The following is a 13700-nucleotide window of genomic DNA, read 5'->3' as shown; positions in this document are numbered from 1 at the left end:
TCCAGTCGTTTCTGAGTTCCTCTTTTCTTCTCGTCTCCCTTGGAGTGTTTGTGCCAGATCTGGCCAGTGATGGTGCTCGATGGACATCCTTGTTGCTTCTTCTGTGATGCTGCTCTCAGCCTTTTGTCTCGCTGGAGAGGGCGCTAGAGAGAGAGTTCCTCAGCCCCCCCTCCAATATCCCTCCCCTAGATCAGAGCTGCCCCTGCCCCATAGGCCCAAGGCCATCAGTATCAGAGCGAGAGAGAGTGCCCCAGTTCCCCACCCCAGCAGAATCCCACCCAAATTCGAGCTGCAGCCTCCTCATTAGCCAGTAGCAAAGTTGAATGAACCCTCCCTTCCCGCCAACCTAATTTCTCCCCTGAATAATTGAGGGCCCTGTTCATGTGCATGCACAGTCATGAACCAGAGGAGGAGTGGCAGATTGTCATCTACAGTGGCGTTCAAAACACAACTTCCACGCTTACCATATACACACCAATGCACACCCAGAACGGCCTTTGCCATTGGAAGCACACACACCCCTTCTATTGTGGAGAGCTTTTGTTTTGGTTTCCGGAGGCAGCTTCTTTCCCAAGCAAGGCAGTAGCAGCAAAGCCAGCGGGCGACTGCACCTCTCTTCTGGCCATTACGGCCGCTGCTGATGCCAATGATGAGTCAGACTGTTTGGTGCTGATGTTGCTGCCATTTCATCAGCTCTGTGATCTTCGCCTGCATCGCTTCTTCCCTGCATCTCCATCTTTGAAAGGCTGGGGACCTATTCCTGGAGAGAAAGCCCCACTGGAGGGACGGCGGCTGCTACTCTCTCCAGGAGGGGAAGCCGGCAGTGGTGCTGTGGAGCTAACCAGGCGTCCTTGAGAGCAAATGAGCATCCTTTGTCAATAGAGAGATCGCTTTCTGTCTGGAGCTTTCTGACGCTCCAGATAGCTCTACCAGGCTGCTTCCAGGCCTCTGTGCTAAGGAAGCACAGAGGCTTTAAGCCTCTGGCTGAACATGGACGCCGCCTTGTGTTCAGACGAGCACCAATCTCTTTTCCCGAGGTCCAGCTGCCGCCGGTATCTGGGGGCATTCACTCCTTGACCTAAGTACTGGACGAGCCGGAGCCTCGCTGTCCTCCTTGTGCTCGGCTTTGCACATCAAGCCGACAACTTGGGCCCCCACATCCTCGAAGAATGGGGGCGACGCAGGCGGGGGGGGAAGGGCACCCAAGACCTCCACAGCCACAGGGACGCTGGTCTGGATGCAGAGCGGAGCTGCAGGCCAGTGAAGGAACGGTGGTGGTGGTGGCGTGCGTGGCTGGGGGGGCCTGCGTGGCATTCTTTTTTGGGGGGGGGTGACTGAAGACCCTCTAAGCGCCCCTCGATTTCCAACAGAGGGGTTTTCTTTCTTTTTTGGAGGAGGTGCCAGTTCGATTCCCCCTGGTATGTTTCCCAGACTATGGAAAACACCAGTATCAGGCAGCAGCAATACAGGAAAGATGCTGAAAGGCATCATCTCACACTGTGCAGGAGGAGGCAATGGCCAACCCTTCCTGTATTCTACCAAAGACAACCACAGGGCTCTGTGAGCGCCAGGAGTCGAAATCGACTTGGCAGCACACTTTACTTACTTACCTTTCTGTTTTTTGCCTTTCCCCCTCCTTTTTGCCCTGGCTGTTCTGCTTTCTGCCTTCTCTCCTTCTCCCCTTAAAAAAAAAATAAATTCTGCCTTTTGCTTTGCCCCTCCTTATCTGCCCCCACCTTCTGGTTTCCTCTGTGCTAGCAGGCATGGAGGGAAGCAAGGCAGGAAAGATGGTGACTGGGTTCTCCCCTGCCCCAATGCCCTCCAGCCTGCAACCTCAGTCTCTTCAAGGTTGTCCTGGTAAACCTCAGAGACAAAGGAACATGTAAACAGGTTCTCGGGTGGGTCAACACCTTTTTCACTGGTCTGCTCTTGTGCCTTGAATGGCAGGTGCAAGGAGTTAACAGACGAAGCTTTTTCTGGCATGGAGGCCAGTTGTGGGAGAAACGGCTCCATTTTGGCATGCCAAGCGGTCCATAAAGGCACAGGAGCAGGGCCTGCATGCTTTTTGTTTTTGTTTTTTAAAGGTGGCAACCCTAGCTAGATAGAACATGCAACTTGTGAGCTCTTGATGAATAGGAAGCCGCAGACAGCTCCTCTCTGCAATTTCTCTCTTTTTCATGGATTCCCCGAGAAGACAGTCAGCTAAGCCTCTCTGAATAGTCCCGCCAGCCACTAATGAACACCCTCTTCATTGACAATAACTCCCATTATTTAATCCCAATCAAATCCTCTTACAGGTTTTTAAAAAGCATGGCCAGGACATAGAGGGTTGATGCGCAGAGGAATTAGTCTTCTAAGACCCTGAGTCATTTAGAGAGATAGCAAAAGAGATAAAGAGCTGTGGATATATTTGGCTGTTCCATCTGATAGCCTGGGTGATTTCCATAATGATCTCTCTTTCTCTTCTCCCTGCCTGCAGACACATCGGACAAAAAGGCAGGCATTAAACCGGCTTCCCTCCCCTGCTGCGTAAGCTTGCTGTCAAACAAGAGGTAACAGCTGCTGATCTGAGGTGTGCATTGATTTCCAAGCCAACCAAAACCAGCAGCTCAATCCAACACCTGTAGGCAAGATTCCATCAAGAGATGACTCCAAGGAGTAGCACCCCACCACACACACACACACACACACAATTTCCCACTCCCCTTTCTACCAGACTGCAACTTTTCAGCAAAGTGTCAGACCCTACTGTCCTAGTATATTACAGTCCTGTAAAGGTAACATAAGAACAGCCCTGCTGGATCAACCCATCTAGTCCAGGATCCTGTTTCACACAGTGGCCCACCAGATGCCGCTGGAAGCCTACAGGCAGGAGTTGAGGGCAGGCCCTCTCTCCTGCTGTTGCTCCCCTGCAACTGGTATTGAAAGGCATCATGCCTCTGAGGCTGGAGGTAGCCCACAGCCACCAGACTGGTAGCCATTGATAGATGTGTCCACCATGAATCTGTCTAAGCCCCTTTTAAAGCCATCCAAGATGGTGGCCATCACCACATCCCATGGCAGAGAATTCCATAGATTAATTATGTGCTGTGTGAAAAAGTACTTCTGCTTGTCGGTCCGAAATTCCCCAAACTTCAGTTTCATAGGGTGACCCCTGGTTCTAGTGTTGTGAGAGACGGAGAAAAATTTCTCTCTGTCTACCCTCTCTATTCCATGCATAATTTTATATACTTCGACCATGTCTCCCCTTAGTCACCTCTTTTCCAAAGTAAAGAGCCCCAGATGCTGTAGCCTAGCCCCATAAGGAAGGTGCTCCAGGCCCCTGCTCATTTTGGTTGCCCTCTTCTGCACCTTTTCCAATTCTACAATATCCTTTTTAAGATGTGATGACCAGAATCGTATGCAGTACTCCAGATGTGGCCGCACCATACATTTGTATAAGGACATTATAATATTAGCAGTTTTATTTTCAATCCCCCTCCTAATGATCCTACAGCTGCCGCGCACTGAGACAACACTTTTAATGAGCTGTCCCCCACAATCCCAAGATCTCTCTCCTGGGCAGTCACCAACAGCTCAGATCCCATCACCAACAGCTCAGATATATGTGGTGTTTTTTGTCCCAATGTGCATCACTTTACACTTGCTTACATTGAACCGCATTTGCCATTTTGTCGCCCAGTCTGGAGAGATCTTTTTGGAGTTCCTCATAATCCATTGTGGATTTCACTACCTGAAAGATATCATCTGCAATATCATCTGCAAATCTGGCCACTTTACTGCTCCCCGCAACTTCTAGATCGTTCATGAACAAGTTAAAGAGCACTGGTCCCAATGCTCATCCCTGGGGTACCCCACTTCCTACCTACCTGCACTGTGAAAACTGTCAATTTATTCCTATTATCTGTTTCCTTTCCTTCAACCAGTTAGCGATCCACACACTTATTTATTTATTGTTATTTTTATTTATTGTTAAATTTGTATATCTCCTTTCATTAAAACAATCTTAAAGCAGTTGCACATGAACCTGTCCCCTTATTCCATGACTGCTAAGTTTACTCAAGAGCCTTTGGTGGGGAACTTTATCAAAAGCTTTTTGGAAGTCCAAGTATACTATGTCAACTGGATCACCTTTATCCACATGCCTGTTGACACTCTCGAAGAACTCCAGAAGGTTAGTGAGGCAAGACTTGCCCTTGCAGAAGCCATGCTGGTTCTCCTTCAACAAGGCCTGTTCTTCTATATGCTTAACAATTTTGTCCTTAAGTAGGCTTTCCATCAATTTACCCGGCACCGAAGTTAAGCTGACCGGCCTGTAATTTCCCGGATACCCCCTCGGATCCCTTCTTGGAAACTGAAGTCACATTGGCTACTTTCCAGTCCTCTGCTACAGAGCCTGATTGTAGGGACAAGTTATATATTTTTGCACATATATAACATCCCGGCCTCCGGGTATCCCACAATGCACTGAGAGTGGTGCATTGGGGGATTCCCACAGGTGACAGGCGCTCTAGGCACCTGTCTCTGTGTCTCTTCAGGCTAAGCCTTTGCTCTTCCAAACTACTTGTTTAGAGTTGCCCCTGATTCCATTGGGGTGCCCTGGTCTGGAGTGGGCACATTTAAGGCTCCCAGGAGCTCCTCCCCTGCCCTGAGCCTTGGGAGCCGAAGGGCATGAAATAGTGGCTTGTGGAGGCAGTGTCACAAAATGGCAGCTCCGGGAGGCAAAGCCAGTGCCAGTATGGCAGCTTGTATAAACATTCACAATCATGTTGACAGAATGCAGGATTTTAACAGCAAAGCACCTGAGTTCCTGGAAAAGTTTGTTGCAGGACAAGAGGGGAGTAAGAGAAACTGCTTTTGGGAGAAGAAACTAGAAAGAAATTAAAGGGAGAGAAAGTAAAGGTAACCCGGAAGGAAGGAAGGAAGGAATATGTCTCTACACAGCCAGCCAATGAGGTATGAACTATTGAAGGGAAGGGAAGGGATGGGAAGAGAAAGAGAAGCAAACCCAAACTTTTGGGTGCTTTCCAGATTAGACCCTTCAACGGGGTCACAGCGTATCTTGGAAGTGTGCTTCCACACTTCCTGTGTTGTGACACCGCAGTCCCTACGTGGACAGCAGGGTGTCGTTCACATTGCTGATGCCTTGTCTCGAATCTAATTGCTGTGATAGAGAGCTGGGGTGTCATATATCTGGCATAAGAAAGTTGCTGTTTTTTCAGGTTGTTAGTTTCCACGAGACTGCTTCCCCTGCTCTTTGAATGTGACTTCCCTGAACGGAGGCATTTTGCTGCTGTTGAGCAGCTAGTCTGGAAAGCGCCCTGGAGAGTTACTTCAGATAAGATGGGAGATACCAGCCCACCCCTGCCCTAGTCAGCAACTAATTTGAAATCGCGGCTATTTGGGGTGCCCCCTTGAACTCCACTGCAGCATTGCATCTGGGAAGCAGGAAAGGGGCTCCTTAACGCATGGATTCCCAAACTGGAGGTCCCCAACAAACTTACAATGTACACTGCCTAGGGATACATATATCAGGTGGTATATAAACAAACAAACAAAGGGGAGGGGGAGGTTCCAAGGAACACAGGAGGGAGCTCCTTACCCGGCATGTCCAAGGCGTAGAGGCGGTCAGGGACAATGGGAGACAGTTCGAGACCGAAGCCAGCAGCCACTTGGCTCCTCTCCTACTCACAAAGCCAAGGGCCGGCACAGCAGTGGCACTTCTTTGGCAGACGGGCCAGGCAAGAGTTGCCTCTCGGGAGACGCTGGCCAAAGCTCATCGACTGAGTGGCCACAGAAGTGCCATTGCTGCACCTGCCCTCGGCTTTGTCAGCAACGGAGGAGGATCCAAGTGGCTTGCAGGTCTTGGCCTCTCTTCTGCCTCCCCAGCGTCTTGGAGAAGTTGGAGCCGCTCTCAGCTTTATGTTCCTGACAGTGTCCCTTCCCGAATTTTGGATCAGTATGCAAGCTGAGGGCAAATAATTAAGCGAGAAAGCAACGGGAATACTGGCTCCCTTTGCTGGAGTCCTACTTGTGTGAAATTTCAGCAGTTGCTGCTGTAATGGGCAAATGCCTAGAGGTTGTTCCCACAAGCAGCCAAGACCAGGCTACTGCAGCTAAGCCCAGACTTGGCTTCCTGTGGGAAGAACCATGGCGTTTCGGCAGCAAACTCAGCTAAGCAAGTGCTCCCTTAACCCTGTTCACCTGACGTGTGTCAGCACCAGCTGCTTTCAGTTCGCGAGGTACACTGTGGGATTTCTGGGGGCTGGGATGATGTGTCCCAACTCCTGCACCTCCGTGCTTCCCGTGGCAGCCACGGGCAGTCTGGGTGCACAACCCGGATCATCTGCAGGGAAGGCCACTGCACCAGTGCCGTTAATTGGGAAGTTCTCTCAGATAGCTATCTTGCTGCATCCTTGCTCTGTACGTCAGCCCATAAACTCAAGTCTCTGCAAATGGACATAATATATATTCTTCCTATGCTGACCCTTCCCCCTCCTTCTCTCTTCCTCTGTCGCCTCTTTGGTGCTAGAACTTAGATTGTAAGTGCCTCGGGGCAGAGATCTCTCCTTATCCTCTGCCACTCATCATGCACATTGAGGGCTTCATAACAGCAGTTCCCGCTCTCTAGCGTAATTAGCAGAAGGGGCCTAGAGGAACTGCAAGATCTGGAGACATTTCCATTCCACCTTCCGCTGTCATGCTGTCAAAGTTGCCTTTGAGCAGAGGACATCTGCCATACGGCATTGACAGCAGAAAGCAAGAGAAAATTGAGAGGTGTAATTAACTCATGCAAAGAGACATTTTGGTTCCATTTCAACTCTGGCCCTCCTGAGGCTCTGAACACGACAGACAATTGCCTGAAATTGCCCGGACTCTTGTTTATTCAGTCAGTCAGTCAGTCATTTCATTATAGTCACCGACCAGACCAAAAGTAGTCATAAACATACAATGGGAATACAATAAAACAATAGTAAAACCATTAGCTTAAAAGAGTCTACTCCTAGACAGCAAACCAAGAAAAAAAAGTATATCAGCAACCTGTTCAATGGTATTATTAACAAGTTATCGACAGAACCAGAGAATTAGCACACTGACACATTAATAGGTTGATTGGTCAACACAGCTCTTCCAAATTCTTCAGACAACTACCCAGAATCTAGCAACGTTAAGAGAAATTGCAGGTTTTTAATCTGAAAGGAGCAGAACAACATATAAATCATTACATCTACCTGGATACTTATGCAGAATAGGGCTCTGGAAACATATTGTCCAGTTTGTCATATATTGATTTTGTTCATGTTGAGCAGAACAGATCTTCCAGGATATCCCACCCTGGACTTTGCACAATTTCCTGCCTGACAGGAAATTTTGATATTTACGTGGTGAATGGATATTGGAACAGGATAACAAGGGAAAACTCTGCAAAGGGCCCCTTCTCCCCATTTTTAGCACAGCACATAACTGGCTCTCTTGGCTAGGAACTGAAATTCACATCATGGGTGCTTTCCAGATTAGATCCTGCAACAGGGTCACAACATATATCTGAAGTGTGCTTCCAAACTTCCTGTGTTGTGACACTGCAATCCCTACGTGGACAGCAGGGTGCCGTTCATATTTCCAATGCCTTGTTTCGAATTTAATCGCTGTGATATAGTGCTATGATGTCGTATATCTGGCATCCCCTGCTCACTGGGCAAAGAGGCACCTTTTACCATGGTGATTCTCTTTATTTAGCAGGGGGAGAGTAACTGGCCCTCTCCACCCCCAGCACAGCATCCTTCCAGTGACTGTTGCTGGTGTCTATCTTACGTTTCTTATAGATTGTGAGCCCTTTGGGGACAAGGATCCATCTTATTTATTTATTATTTCTCTGTGTAAACCGCCCTGAGCCATTTTTGGAAGGGCGGTATAGAAATTGAATTATTAATAATAGTAATAATAATAATTAAAAAGTTGCTGTTTCTTCGGGTTAGTTTTTGCGAGACTGCTCCCCCTGCTGGATGCTTTGCAGTTTACATTTTGAATGTGATTTGCCTGAACGGAAGCATTTTGCTGCTGTTGAGCAGCTAACCTGGAAAGCGCCATGGTGATTCTTACAATCCCCATCCCAATATCCTAGGACCCCCCTGCCACATACTATAAGTGATGTTTGTGTCAAGTGCAGATTTGTAGCTAACGAGTGGGATAAAAATACAAACACAGACACAAGCACACAAATCTCAATTGCTCATCAGCAAAGATAGAGAGAAATATGGAAAACATCAGTTGCTTTATAGTGCTTAACAGGGTTACAGTAGTGTGTAGATTTGTATCTAACACAGCAGGATCAAATCACAAGCAATCACACACAGAGAAAGAGAACTGTACATGTACAAGCCACAAGTATAGCAGAGACCAGCTACAAAATGCTGCTTCTGTGGAGAGTAAATGTTTTCTGAAGTCACCAGCGCAGCTCTGTCTGCCTGGTAATTTCAAAAATTACCAGGCCAGAATGGTACAGAGGTTAGTGTGCTGGACTAGACTGGGGAAATCAAGTTCAAATTCCCATCAAGCTCACTCGGTGACTCTGGGACAGTCACTTATCTCTCAGCATAACCTTCCTCATAGGGCTGTTGGGAGGATAAATATAACCATGCGCACATGTCAAAGTAAATATATTGATATAAGCCACAGGTAAAGCACAGGCCAGCTACAAAAGTGGTAAACAAATGCATTCTGAAGTCACAAGGGCGGTTCTACCTCCTATTTAATTTATTTAATTTATTCATTTAAAATATTTCTATACTGCCCAAAACTTGTGTCTCTGGGCAGTTATTTAAAAAATGCATACATAAATAATAGAAAAATCACAGGTTTTTCAATGATGCTTACTGCAGCTATGAACCATCTCCTGTAACTTAGAGGACACCATGGGAAGAAAAGAGTCAGCGTGGTGTTGTGGTTAGAGTGCTGGACTAGGACCGGGGAGACCCGAGTTCAAATCCCCATTCAGCCATGAGACTTGCTAGGTGACTCTGGGCCAGTCATTTCTCTCAGCCTCACCTACTTCACAGGGTTGTTGTGAGGAGAAACCAAAGTATGTAGTACACTATTCTGGGCTCCTTGGAGGAAGAGCGGGATATAAAATGAAAATAAATAAATAAATAAAGATGCCTGGAGACATCTTCTCCCTACTCCATGCCTACTGAACAGCTGGGTGCCACTCTCTGCCAGCCTTGGTGCCCACCACTTAGCCTAGGTGTCCATCCTAGCAAGCAACAAATGTTTTATGTGTGGAGATCACTTCCTTAATCCTTGTCCAATGAACCACAACCCACAGTGGACATATTAATGTTACACTCGCTACAATCCTGAGAAAAACCTGCTTAGCTCTCTGCATAGCAAATGGATTTTTAAAATGATTTTCCTTTTAACAGAATCCATTCCTTCTCTACACCATACCCATATAAAATCGGGTTAAAGGATTGTGTGTCATTGCGCCATGCCACACCAACTCATGAGTAGCCTCCTAAGCAGGAGGGAGGCTCCCAAAAAGGCACCATGCACTTGTGCAGTGCCTTATGGGACTTGTAGGGGGCGGGAGGCCCCCGAACCCTGCCACCCCAACCAACTTCCATGATGGAGCTGGTAATCGTCTGGGTGGCCGATCTGGCCGCCCAGGGAGAGCTGCCTGATCGTCTGTGGGGAGAATGAGTCAAGCCCACTCTCCCTACAAGCCACCTTTCAGCTCTATTTCTTCACGGATTGTTTGTAGCGCCTTAATACGTCCCACTTAACAAGTGGTGTGACACAGAAAAACGTTGCAAATGGCCATCTTAATGGTGTGGTGAAACTGGTGAGGAAAAGTCACCTCCTCAGTTTCTGCATATCCAGGTGCACAGCAGTTTTGAACATAAATGTTGGCAATCAAGCTAGAGATGGCCACATCTGAAAAGGGGATATCAACTAGGAAGTACTGTTGAACTCCCCAGGGTTCCTCGCCACAGCAAGATAAAAATATACAGGCATAATACTTCTGTATTTAGATTTGATTTTATGTTTGCCCCCGTCGAGACTCCAACGGGCCATCGCACCTCTTCTTTCTCTGCTCTCCAGTTTCAAGGAGAACATCAATCTAGGAGTACTAGCAGTCAGACAGACCAGAAGTCTCCCAGTTCAGCAGTTCCTGATGGGTAACGAGCAACGTGGATATATGTGCACACGACCATTCCATTGCCTGCACATTGAAGGAAATGGCTGTGTGAATTGTTCCAAAGGCAAGTTTGGCAGATGGGGACCACCATGCTAAAGTGTGCAAACAGAGGTGAGCCCTCCTCTATGGCTTGCAAAGTATTTGCAACCAGTTTCCTTAGGAGGCCATCTTGGAGATATTTCTGGATCAAAAGTTGGGGCTAACAACAACAACAAAAATATTTATATACTGCTTTTAAACAAATGTTTACATAGCGTTTTGCATAGAGAAACAATAGCTAGACAGACAGACAGACAGATCCCTGTCCCCAAAGGGCTCACAATCTCAAAAGAAATGTAAGACAGATACCCACACAACAGTCACTGGAGGTACTGCGCTGGGGGTTGATAGGGCCAGTTACTCTCCCTCTGCTAAATAAAGAGGGTCGTCACGTTAAAAAGGTGTCTCTTTGCTCAGTTAGCAGGGCTAAGCCAATCAATCAATCAATCAATCAATCAAGGACCACTTTTCTCTGTGGCCTTTGTGATGTGAGATTTTTCACAAGCAGAAAATCTCACATCACCAAGCACAAGCACACATGAGCTGGAGTCCAAAGAGTTTATCAGCTCAGCATTCTTGCCATGACCTCCATAGTGCCCAGCTGAAGAGGAGTCCTTTTGTCTTGTTCATTGCAGCAAATTCCATAGCAATGACATTGCCTCTTCGAGACAAATTACTGGCTTTTCCTCCAAGGGAAGGCATCATATCTGCATCAGAGGACAATTGACTGGCTGTCATGTCCTGCTTGGGGCCCAGTAGCTGGTGATGTCAATTCCCATCTAGACAGGCGTCTATCAATGACTCTGCATTTCAAAGACTTTGTTACCCATACCTTATTAAGAGTTGCCTTTCATTAAAAAGAAGAAGAGGGAGCACTGAGATGAGAAATGATCCTAGAAGAGGGAGAGGCAAAGCAGCAATTGACTTACTGTTTGGAAAGATGTTCTCAACTACCAGCTAGAGGGATGACTGGATGCAAGATGTCACCAGATCGAGAAAACCCCCAGAATTTGGCAGATGATTCTACGTAACTTGTTTTACAGGAAAGAAGAAATCTGTAATATGGTAGTCAAGTGCAGAAAAGAGGAAAAATGATTGTCAGAAACCATCCAAAGGCTCCATTGCATTGCTTCATCATTTGGAGCAGTTGCAAGGAAAACAGCGATCACTTCTATGGAAGGAGAGAAGCGCTGGTCTTGTGGTAGAAAGCATGACTTGTCCCCTTAGCTAAGCAGGGTTTGCCCTGGTTGCATATAAATGGGAGACTAGAAGTAAGAGCACTGTGAGATATTCCCCTCAGGGGATGAAGCTGCTCTGGAAAGAGCAGAAGGTTCCAAGTTCCCTCCCTGGCAGCATCTGAAAGATAGGGCTGAGAGAGACTCCTGCCTGCAACCTTGGAGAAGCCGCTGCCAGTCTGTGAAGACAATGCTGAGCTAGATGGACCAATGGTCTGACTCAGTATATGGCAGCTCCCTATGTTGCAACAAAGGGTGATCTCTGTTCCCTTCTCCTTACACCAGCATTTCTGTATCGCTACAGAAAACCTTAGAGGGTTCAATTAATAAGAGTTTTTCCATATAGGTAAGATATGACAATATGACTGAACAATATTGATCCACAATCGATGACTTCACTATGCAGAAAAATATGTCATGTGCAATCATAAATACATCCCAGATGCTCCTTATAAAACCAGCTTTTAAGATCTGCTCACACTCATGGAGATCAAAGCCATGCACTAAAATATATGACTGAATAAAATCCGTTTGTTATAAAAACCAAGAAGAGTCCCAAAGGATGTTTTTCATAGAGTTCTGACAAAACTATCTTCTCCAAGGTAATTCTTCACAATCCTTTGCCATATATCATCAACTGGATGATTCCAACTGTGATGATTCCAACTGTGTGAACCAGTTTGAGCTCGAACTGGGTTCAGGTCAAACTGGCCTAACTGATTCGAGCTCGAACCGGAGCAGCTCCCCAAAAAGGGGGGCCAGTCTGAGTTGGAGCCAAACTGGGCCCAGTTCGGATCTAACTGGTTCAGCCCTATTTAACCAGTTTGGATGCTTGTAAAGGGGAGTCTGGTAAGGATCCCCCTTTACAAATATTGGGAGTGGGGGTTGAAAAAGGACAGGCAGGTGGCAAGCAGGAGGTTACCTTCCACACCACTGCAGTGTGTGGCTCTTCTGTGGTGGCAGGGGGCTGGCGGCAGCCCCCCTAGCCCCCCCCCAGCCCGGGCTGCGTCAGCGGTGTGTAAGATAACCTTCCACCCACCCTTTTCCAACCCCCCTGCAATGTTTGTAAAGCATTTTACAACATCCCACCCTCAATGCTTATAAAAGCAAATCCATACCAGAACCCCCTTTACACGCATCTGAACTGGCTCGCAGAGCAGGCAGTCGGGTTCACGTTCGAATCTGAACTGAACCACCCTTAGTGGTTCCGTGCACACAGGACAAATCACCAGGATAAATATAGACCACAGAGTCCAGACAATCCAGGTTGCAGGAGTCTGGCAAACAGAACAGGAAGGAGGAGTAGAAAACATTTTGCAAGCAAAAAATCCACAGAACACCACAGTAGTGAACTGGTCCGGTTATCAACTGAGAGGCTGAATCTAGAGTTATAGAGAAGGGACTCTCTTTCATTCCCACATAAAAATACAATAGTTTCACTAGTACGATGGAACTTCAACAATTATTTTGTAGAATTAAATTAAGTGATTTTTCTTCCCAAGGGCATCATAAATAATATATTAAGTAGTTCCAGGATTTAGTTATTAGAAAGGTAACATCACTGGAAGCCACCGAATGGCAGAGAGGGAAAATGGCTTGACTACCAAGCCAGAGGCTTCCAGTTCGAATCCCCGCTGGTATACTGCTAGCTTCAGAGATATTTTAATACAAAGCAGTATGAGGTATAGGGGGAAAGTGAGGAAGAAGCCACCTAATGGCACAGTGGGGAAGTTACTTGCCTAGGGAGCAAGAGGTTGCTGGTTCGAATCCCCACTGGTATGTTCCCCAGACTATGGGAAACACCTATATTGGGAAGTAGTGATATAGGAGCGTGCTGAAAGGCATCATCTCAGACTGCACGGGAGGAGGCAATGGTCAACCCCTCCTGTATTCTACCAAAGACAGCCACAGGGCTCTGTGGTCGCCAGGAGTTGACACCGACTCGACAGCACAACTTTAGGAAGAACACATTGGATGGGACAGTACCTATCAAGTAATTTGCTTGCAGAAGCTGTTTTGTTTATCACAACTGGGCAAAACTTTAGAAGTGCAATAATCCTCTGAATCTTCAGGACTATGCAGTTGGAGATTTCTTTAATTGTCGTACAAAGGGAATTGTTTATGTGATACACTGTCCCCATATGTTGTTGTGCGTAGGTAAAATGAGGAATATTAAAAGAAGAATCATAGAACGCAGAAGTTGCATTAGGAAAACAGGGACCCTTGGCAAC

The sequence above is a fragment of the Hemicordylus capensis genome, chromosome 7, assembly GCF_027244095.1.
Source record: "Hemicordylus capensis ecotype Gifberg chromosome 7, rHemCap1.1.pri, whole genome shotgun sequence".
Taxonomy (NCBI): domain Eukaryota; kingdom Metazoa; phylum Chordata; class Lepidosauria; order Squamata; family Cordylidae; genus Hemicordylus; species Hemicordylus capensis.
This window is presented reverse-complemented; position numbering follows the sequence as displayed.